Source organism: Hippopotamus amphibius, unplaced genomic scaffold (genome assembly GCF_030028045.1).
Source record: "Hippopotamus amphibius kiboko isolate mHipAmp2 unplaced genomic scaffold, mHipAmp2.hap2 scaffold_330, whole genome shotgun sequence".
NCBI lineage: Eukaryota > Metazoa > Chordata > Mammalia > Artiodactyla > Hippopotamidae > Hippopotamus > Hippopotamus amphibius.
Genome location: NW_026648449.1, coordinates 41,751 through 50,100, shown reverse-complemented (window position 1 = coordinate 50,100; position 8,350 = coordinate 41,751).

Genomic DNA, 8,350 nt, shown 5'->3' with positions numbered 1-8,350 from the left:
AGTGCTCTACTGCAACACTAAAACCTAGATGGCAGTTAAACAAAATGTACAGAGTATTGAAAGGAAAAATGTAACATAAAAAATTTTTTAATCAAGCTAAAAGGGGAGAAGAAAACATTATGAACTACATAAGAAAGGCCTCATAAAATACGAAACAAATATCTTTACTTGAAGGTATACATTGTGAAAGCATAGGAGATAATTAAAAGTGAGATGTGTTTAATAACTGCCTTAAAACTAAATGTAAGTTTCTGTATTTACTGTTGAAAAAAAGACATATAACAGAGAAAACAATGCTGTAATAATAATACTCGATCTAAAACAACTGAATATATTTAAAAATATAGGAGAGGAAAAGTGAGAATAAAAATAAATAAATAAATAATCACTTATATTAATATGTCACAAATAAAATTTTGCATGCTTAATTCCAACACTTAGAGAGAGAACTACAAGTTGAAGAACACTTTGAAAAAAATTAAAGGACTTATGTCCTTCGAAGCTCTGGGGATTTGCAAAGCTAAAAATTATGACATATGAAGCAAAACAAAGGAAACAAAAGAAACATTAAAAAGAGAAAGAACAAAACAAAATAACAGTTATGGCCAAATAAACAGCACAATAATTGTATATTCTTTAAATTATCCTATTAAAAGACAAAGACGACAAAAAACTGACAAAACTGACAAAATAATGGGTGAAGGCATAAAAGAGAAAAGCAAATAAAAAGGGAGAGGTAGTAACATATTAATAATAGGTCAGTTCAAATTCAAGGCAAAAGTTATTAAACAAAAGAGTCATTTCCTATTAGCATTCTAAAACAAAGATCTGACTACCACAAGCCCTAATACAACATATATAGCATGAAAAGACATAAAAAAATTGTAGATAAAATACCCATAAATATGGGTAGCACAATGATAGTAAAAGATCTTAAAATATACTGAGACTGACGGATCAAGCACAAAAATTATAATAAGTGAGGTCTGAAGAATAATGGAACAGTATGGATTTAAAACTTTGTACATCATGGTCAGGAAATATGTCTTGTATTTGATAATTTTCAATGAAATCCTAAAGAATATTTCAGAACTATGCTTGAACAAGTACATAACCCCACAGCTAAACATAAACCTCAACTGTTTTGTCAGTTATAAAAAAGTAAATATCTAAATGGATCTTACATGTAAACCCAAAAAGTTGATTATAAATCTTCTAGAAAAAAAATGTAGGAGAAAAATTTCTAGAACTTGGAGTAGTAGATAAAAAGGCAAGGACTCATCATATATAAAACTGAAATAGAACTGGTATATATAAAATACCAGGATATATAAAATACTCATAACTTAATAATCAGAAAAATAAATTAATTTAAAATATAGGGAAGGAGGGTGGGAGGGTAAGAGAAACAGGTGAGGGAAATTAAGAGGTACAAACTTCTATTTACAAAACAAGCGACTCACAGGTATGAAATGTAGAGTATGGGGAATATAGTCAATAGTTATGTAATATATGATGACAGATGGTAACTTATGATGAGAGATGGTACAGATACATTTCAAAAATGACCACCAAAATGACCACCACATTTTGGTGGTCATTTTTGAAATGTATAGAAATATCAAATCATTATGTTACATACCAGTAACTAACAAAGTGTTGTTAAGTCAAGTACTCATCAAAAACAAATAAACTCATAGAAAAAGAGATCAGATTTGTGGATAAGGGTTATGGGGAGGGGGAACTGGATGAAGGTGGTCAAAAGGCACAGACTTCCAGTTATAAGATAAATAAGTACAAGGGATACAATGTACATGATAAATATAATTAACACTGCTATGTTACATATGAAAGTTGTTAAGAGTAAATCCTAAGAGTTCATATCAAAAGGAAAAATTTTTTTTTCTTTTATTTTGTAACTATATGAGATGATGGATGTTCATTAAACTTACTGTGGTAATCATTTCATGATTTATGTAAGTCAAATCATTACACTGTACACTTTAAACATACAGTGTTGTATGTCAATTATATATCAATAAAACTGGACAGAAATGAAATAAAATAAAATATAGGGGTAAAGATGTGAACAGGGACATGACAAAAGAAGATATATGAACAGCCAATGAGCACATGAAAAGTGCTCAGCATATTAGGTATTAGAGAAATGATAAAACCACAAGGAAATGCCAGTACATATTCATTAGGGTGACAAAAATTAACAGCAAAAAAAATGACAGTACCAAATGTTGATGGGAATTTTAAGCAACTGGAACTCTCATACATTGGTTTTGGGGACATAAAATTGTATAGCTACTTTCAAAAACCACTGTCAGTTTCTTAAAAAGTTAAAAACATACATTTACAAAATGACACAAATGCAAACTAAAATAAAATTGAATCCATGGATTAATTTCAACATCACAAAAACAGAGAAAAGCCAGACATGAGTCTCCAAATTCAATGCAATTAGAAATACACACAAATATTTATAAAGAATTTTTGTCAAAGTTACATCTGTATCTAACCATCTCTTTAAAGGAAATACAGAGCACACAGGAACATGTTAAGCAACATCACAGGAATGTATGATGGGAAATCTTATAAAACAAATAACTGAGTGGCAAAGCATTAAAAAAAGCTAGACTACCTACAGATAAAAAGAGATTTAAAGAGGCTTCATTGACAATGCCGCTTATATAAAACAAATCCTTCCATCAAGACCCACTGTAAAACTTGATAAAATAACAGAAACAAAGCAAAAGAAAAACAGCTGTTTGAAGGCATTAAAGAACAATCAAAAACATAAGAATTTAGGGAAACAAGAGGCAGAAGTTAAACATGAGGTGATGTGGAATGTCTCCAATGTTTCTTCCCCTCGAGGAATTTTCTTATTCCTAACACAGACCATGGAAGCTGAGAAGAGGAGCCTTTCAATAATATGGAGCTGAAGAATAATGGTGTTCAGTACCTCCTCTTCCCAACAAAGGCAGTCAAAATTAGGAAATAAAATGATGCTGGGGTAAAGTATATTGTAGAGAAATAAGAATATTGTTTATATTGTTTGCTTTTACTTACTCCTAAATGAAACAAGGGGTATGAAATAGAAACAAAAATCAGGAAGCACCTGCTAAGAGGTGAGAAAGTTAAGCAGAGTTTAAGCAGACTCACAAAGCTAGGCAGAAAATTAGAGATCACGTTCTATCAAGGAGGAAGGGCCACAGAAAACAGCCTAAAATTCAAGTTGAGATCCTAGCAGAGCTATGCGCTATGATTAAATGTAAAACAGGAATAGACCAAATTTTACAAAGCTTTAAGGGTATCTTGCTTTGCAGGGAGATTAAATGATCCAGAAGTTAAAAAAAAAATTATAGATGCTTTTCTGTATTCAATAGAAAAAAATCATCTGAGGTGACAAAAGACAGAAAAACATCAAGGAAGGGAGTGAGGCAAAACAAGATAAAAAATATGACTCAGGGACTTCCCTGGTGGCGTAGTGGTTAAGAATCCACCTGCCAATACAGGGGACACAGGTTCTATCCCTGGTCCAGGAAGATCGCATGTGCCATGGAGCAACTAAGCCTGTGTGCCACAGCTACTGAAGCCCATGTGCCTAGAGCCCATGCTCTGCAACAACAGAAGCCACCACAATGAGAAGCCTGCGCACCACAACAAAGACTAGCCCCCACTCACCGCAACTGAAGAAAGCCCATGCGTAGCAACAAAGACCCAATGCAGCCAAAAAAAAAAAAGAAAGAAGTGACTCAGTGGAAATAACTATACTTGAATTAAAAAATGTGATTCAAATACTGTAATTATCACACAAAATAATTTAATATGTTTACAAAATTGGTAACAAGATAGAGAATGTCACTAGAGACCTGAGATCTATAAATATAAAATCAATGAAATTCTACAACTAAAAACAACAATTTCTGAGATTAAGAGCTCAAAAGATGATTTTAATGATACATTAGACACAGCATAAGAGAGGATTGGAACACTGGAAGATAGGTCTAAAGAAAATATTCAGACTCAAGCACAGAAAGAAAATCAGATCTAAATGACTGAAAATATTGTAAGAACATATAAACACAGTAAAAGATAAAATATGTGTGTAACTAAAGTTCTTGAAAGAAAGTAAAGACAGAGAGAAAGGGGTAGAAATACTGATGGGATACTGGCTGGGAATTTTCCAAAACTAATGAATAACATTAAGCTCTATGAATGCCAAACAAAATAAATAAGAAGAATCCCACATCCAAGCATCTTAATACAACTGCAGAAAAGTAAAGACAAGAAGAAACCATAAGAGTAGCTAGGGGAAAAAATTACAATAATATTGACAGCTGACTTTTCAATAGCAATGACTGATGTAAGAAGACAACTGGATTACAACTTTAAATTGCTGGGGGTGGGTTTGGGGGAAGGGGTGGGAACAACTGGCAACCTAAAATTTTAAAAAATCCTTCAGTTTAGGTCTTCTGTCCAGTTTTTGATTGAGTTGTTTGTTTTTTTTTCATATTGAACTGCATGAGCTGTTTGCATATTTTAGAAATTAGTCCCTTGTCAACTGCTTTGTTTGCAAATATTTTCTCTCATTCTGAGGGGGTGGCTTTTCTTTTTGTTTATGGTTTTCTTTGCTGTGAAAAAGCTTTTGTGTTTAATTAGGTCTCATTTCTTTATTTTTATTTTCATTTTCATTATTCTAGGTGGTGAATCAAAGAAAATCTTGCTGTGATTTATGTCAAAGAGTGTCCTGCCTATGTTTTCCTCTAAGGGTGTTATAGTATCTGGCCAAACATTTAGGTCTTTAATCCATTTTGAGTTTATTTTTGTGTATGGTGTTAGGGACTGTTCTAATTTCACTATTTTACATGTAGCTGTCCAGTTTTCCCAGCACTGCTTATTGAAGAGACTGTCTTTTCTCCCTGTATATTCTTGCCTCCTTTGTCATAGATTAGGTGGCCATAGGTGTGTGGGTTTATCTCTGGACTTTCTATCCTGTTCTACTGATCTATATTTCTGTTTTTGTACCAGTACCATACTGTTCTGATTACTGTATCTTTGTAGTATAGTCTGAAGTCAGGGAGCCTGATTCCTCCAGTTCCACTCTTCTTTCTCAAGATTGCTTTCACTATTCAGAGTCTTTTGTGTATCCATACAAATTGTAAAAATTTTTGTTCTAATTCTGTGAAAAAATGCCCTTGGTAATTTGATAGACATTGCATTGAATCTATAGATTGCTTTGGGTAGTACAGTCATTTTCACAATATTGATTCCTGCAAGCCAAGAACATGGTATATGTCATCTTTGATTTCTTTCATCAGTATCTTACAGTTTTCTGCAGTACAGGTCTTTTGCCTTCTTAGGTAGTTTATTCCTAGGTATTTTATTCTTTTTCATGTGATAGTAAATGGGATTTTTTTTTAATCTCTCTTTCTGATCTTTCGTTGTTAGTGTATAAGTAGGCAAGAGATTTCTGTGTATTAGTTCTGCATCCTGAAACTTTATCAAATTCATTGATGAGTTTTAGTAGTTTCCTGGTAGCATTTTTAGGATTTTCTATGTATAGTATCATGTCATTGGCAAACAGTGACAATGTTACTTATTTTCCAATTTGGTTTCTCCAAAGAAGATATACAGATGGCCAACAAACACATGAAAAGATGCTCAACATCACTAATTATTAGAGAAATGCAAATGAAAACTACAATGAGGTATCACCCCACACTGGTCAGAATGGCCATCATCAAAACATCTACAAACAATAAATGCTAGAGAGGGTGTGGAGAAAAGGGAACCCTCCTACACTGCTGGTGGGAATGTAATGTGATATAGCCACTATGGAGAACAGTATGGAGGTTCCTTTAAAAACTAAAAGTAAAGCTACCATATGACCCAGCAATTCCACTCCTATTGTAGGTATATATCTGGAGAAAACTAGAATTCGAAAGGATGTGTGCACCCTGATGTTCACTGCAGTACTATTTACAACCTAAATGTCCATCAACAGAGGATGGATAAAGAAGATGTGGCACATATATACAATGGAATATAACTCAGACATAAAAAGGAACAAAATAGTGCCATTTGCAGAGACATGGATGGATCAAAAGAATGAAGTAAGTCAGAAAGAGAAAAACAAATATCGTATACTATCACTTATATGTAGAATCTAGAAAAATGGTACAGATGAACTTATTTCCAAAGCAGAAATAGAGTCACAGATGTACAGAACAAATGTATGGTTACCAAGTGGGGACAGGGGAATGGGATGAATTGGGAGATTGCGATTGACATATATACACTACGCTGTATAACATAGGTAACTAATGAGAACCTACTGTATAGTACTGGGATCTCTGCTCAATGCTCTGTGATGACCTAAATGGGAAGGAAATCTAAAAAGAGTGGATATATATATATGTATAACTGATTCACTTTACAGCACAGCAGAAACTAACACAACATTGTAAAGCAACTGTACCTGAATAAAAATTAATTTAAAAAATCCTTCAAAAATGAAGAAAAAATAAAAAAACTTTTGACACACAAAAATAAGAATTTGCTACCAATAAACCCACACAGATAAAAAATACTAAAGGGAATTCCCTAGGACATAAATAATAGCAAGATGAAAGTAAGATAATGCAAACAGAAATTTAAAATGAGGTTAGTGCATAGACTGTAAAAAATAGTAATAATAAGATATTAAAGTTTCAAAGTAAATATGAAATTAATATACATGACAATGACAGCACAAAAGGCAGAAGGAAGGTTATCGAATGGTAGTATTACAAAGTTCTTGCACTATTCAGGCAGTAGCATAATTACTTATTTGTAGTACATTTAAACAATTTTTAAATGCATGTTGTGATCTCTTGAGAAACAACTAAAAAATAACAAACATATGACAAGCTAACATAGGAGAACAACAGAATAATAAGAATTGATTAAATTAAAAGAAGGCAATGAAGAGAATAAAGAAACAAAAAAACAGATGGGACAAATAGAAGGCAAAAAGTAATGTGGTAGATTTAAACAGAAATGGTACAGTAATCATATTAGAAGCATGTTGAATAAATAGTACAATTTAACGAAAATTTATCAAAATAATTTTTTAAAATATATAATAATACATATGTAATATGCTGCTTGAAAGAGATGAACCTTTAAGTAAGGACACAGAGATGGAAAAAGATACACTATGTAAAAATTAAAAGAAGTCTGTGTACCTTAGCAAACATCAGATTAAGGTTAAGATGATAAGATATGAAAGATTATAAGTATGAAAGATTAAGGTATAAGGTATGAAAAGGTTATAAGGTATGAAAATATCCCCAGAGATAAAAAGGGTTAATCCAATGAAAAGATATAATAAATCTAAATTTATATGTACTTACAAGCTTCAAAAATATTAAACAAAAATAACAGAACTATGAAAAAGTCTAATCCAAATAAATCAGAAAAATACAGAATATTTAAATGTCACAATGAAAAAACCTTACCCTAATTGTCACATATAAAATAATGCAGCATGTAACAACTGCAGAATATGCATGTGTTTCAAGTGCTCATATAACTAATGGGTCATAGCATATGTCCCTATAAATTTGATAGTATTAAAATTTAATATAGATTTTGGTCACTGGCCATACTGGAATTAAGCTAGAAATGGATTTTTGAAAAAAGACACCAAGGAAAGAAATTCCCTCTCCAACAGAAACAACAACAAAAATAGAAAATCAAGCAACATACTTCTAAATAATCTATCAGCCAAGAGATAAATCACAATGTAAATTAAAAAATACTTTGAGCTGAACCAGGATAAAAATATAATGTGTTAAAATTTGAGGAATATAACTAAAGATATGCCTATAAGATTTACAGCCATAAATATATATATTTTTTAAAAGGCTGTATGTTGATTATCTAAGTATCCATCTTAAAAATATAAGAAAAAATAGGAAATTGTATTTTAAAATATATCAATAGGAAATAATAAAATAAGAATAAAAATAAATGAAATGGAAAAATATACAATAGAGAAAACTGACAAAACCACAAGTTGGCTTTTGAAAGCATAAATCAAGTTATAAGCCATCAGTAGGAAATGATTTTAAAAATTTTAATGGTTGGCATAAATAATATCAAGAGTATCAATAGTAACAGGAAGATTGAAAAACAGGACATCACTATAAACACTGACATTAAAAAGAAAAGAGTATATTATTAACAAATAAACACCAATAAAATTAACAAAGTAGTTGAACAAATAACACAACTTACCAAAAGTGACACAAGAAAAAGAAAATCTGAATAGCCCTAAAGTATAAAATACATTGCT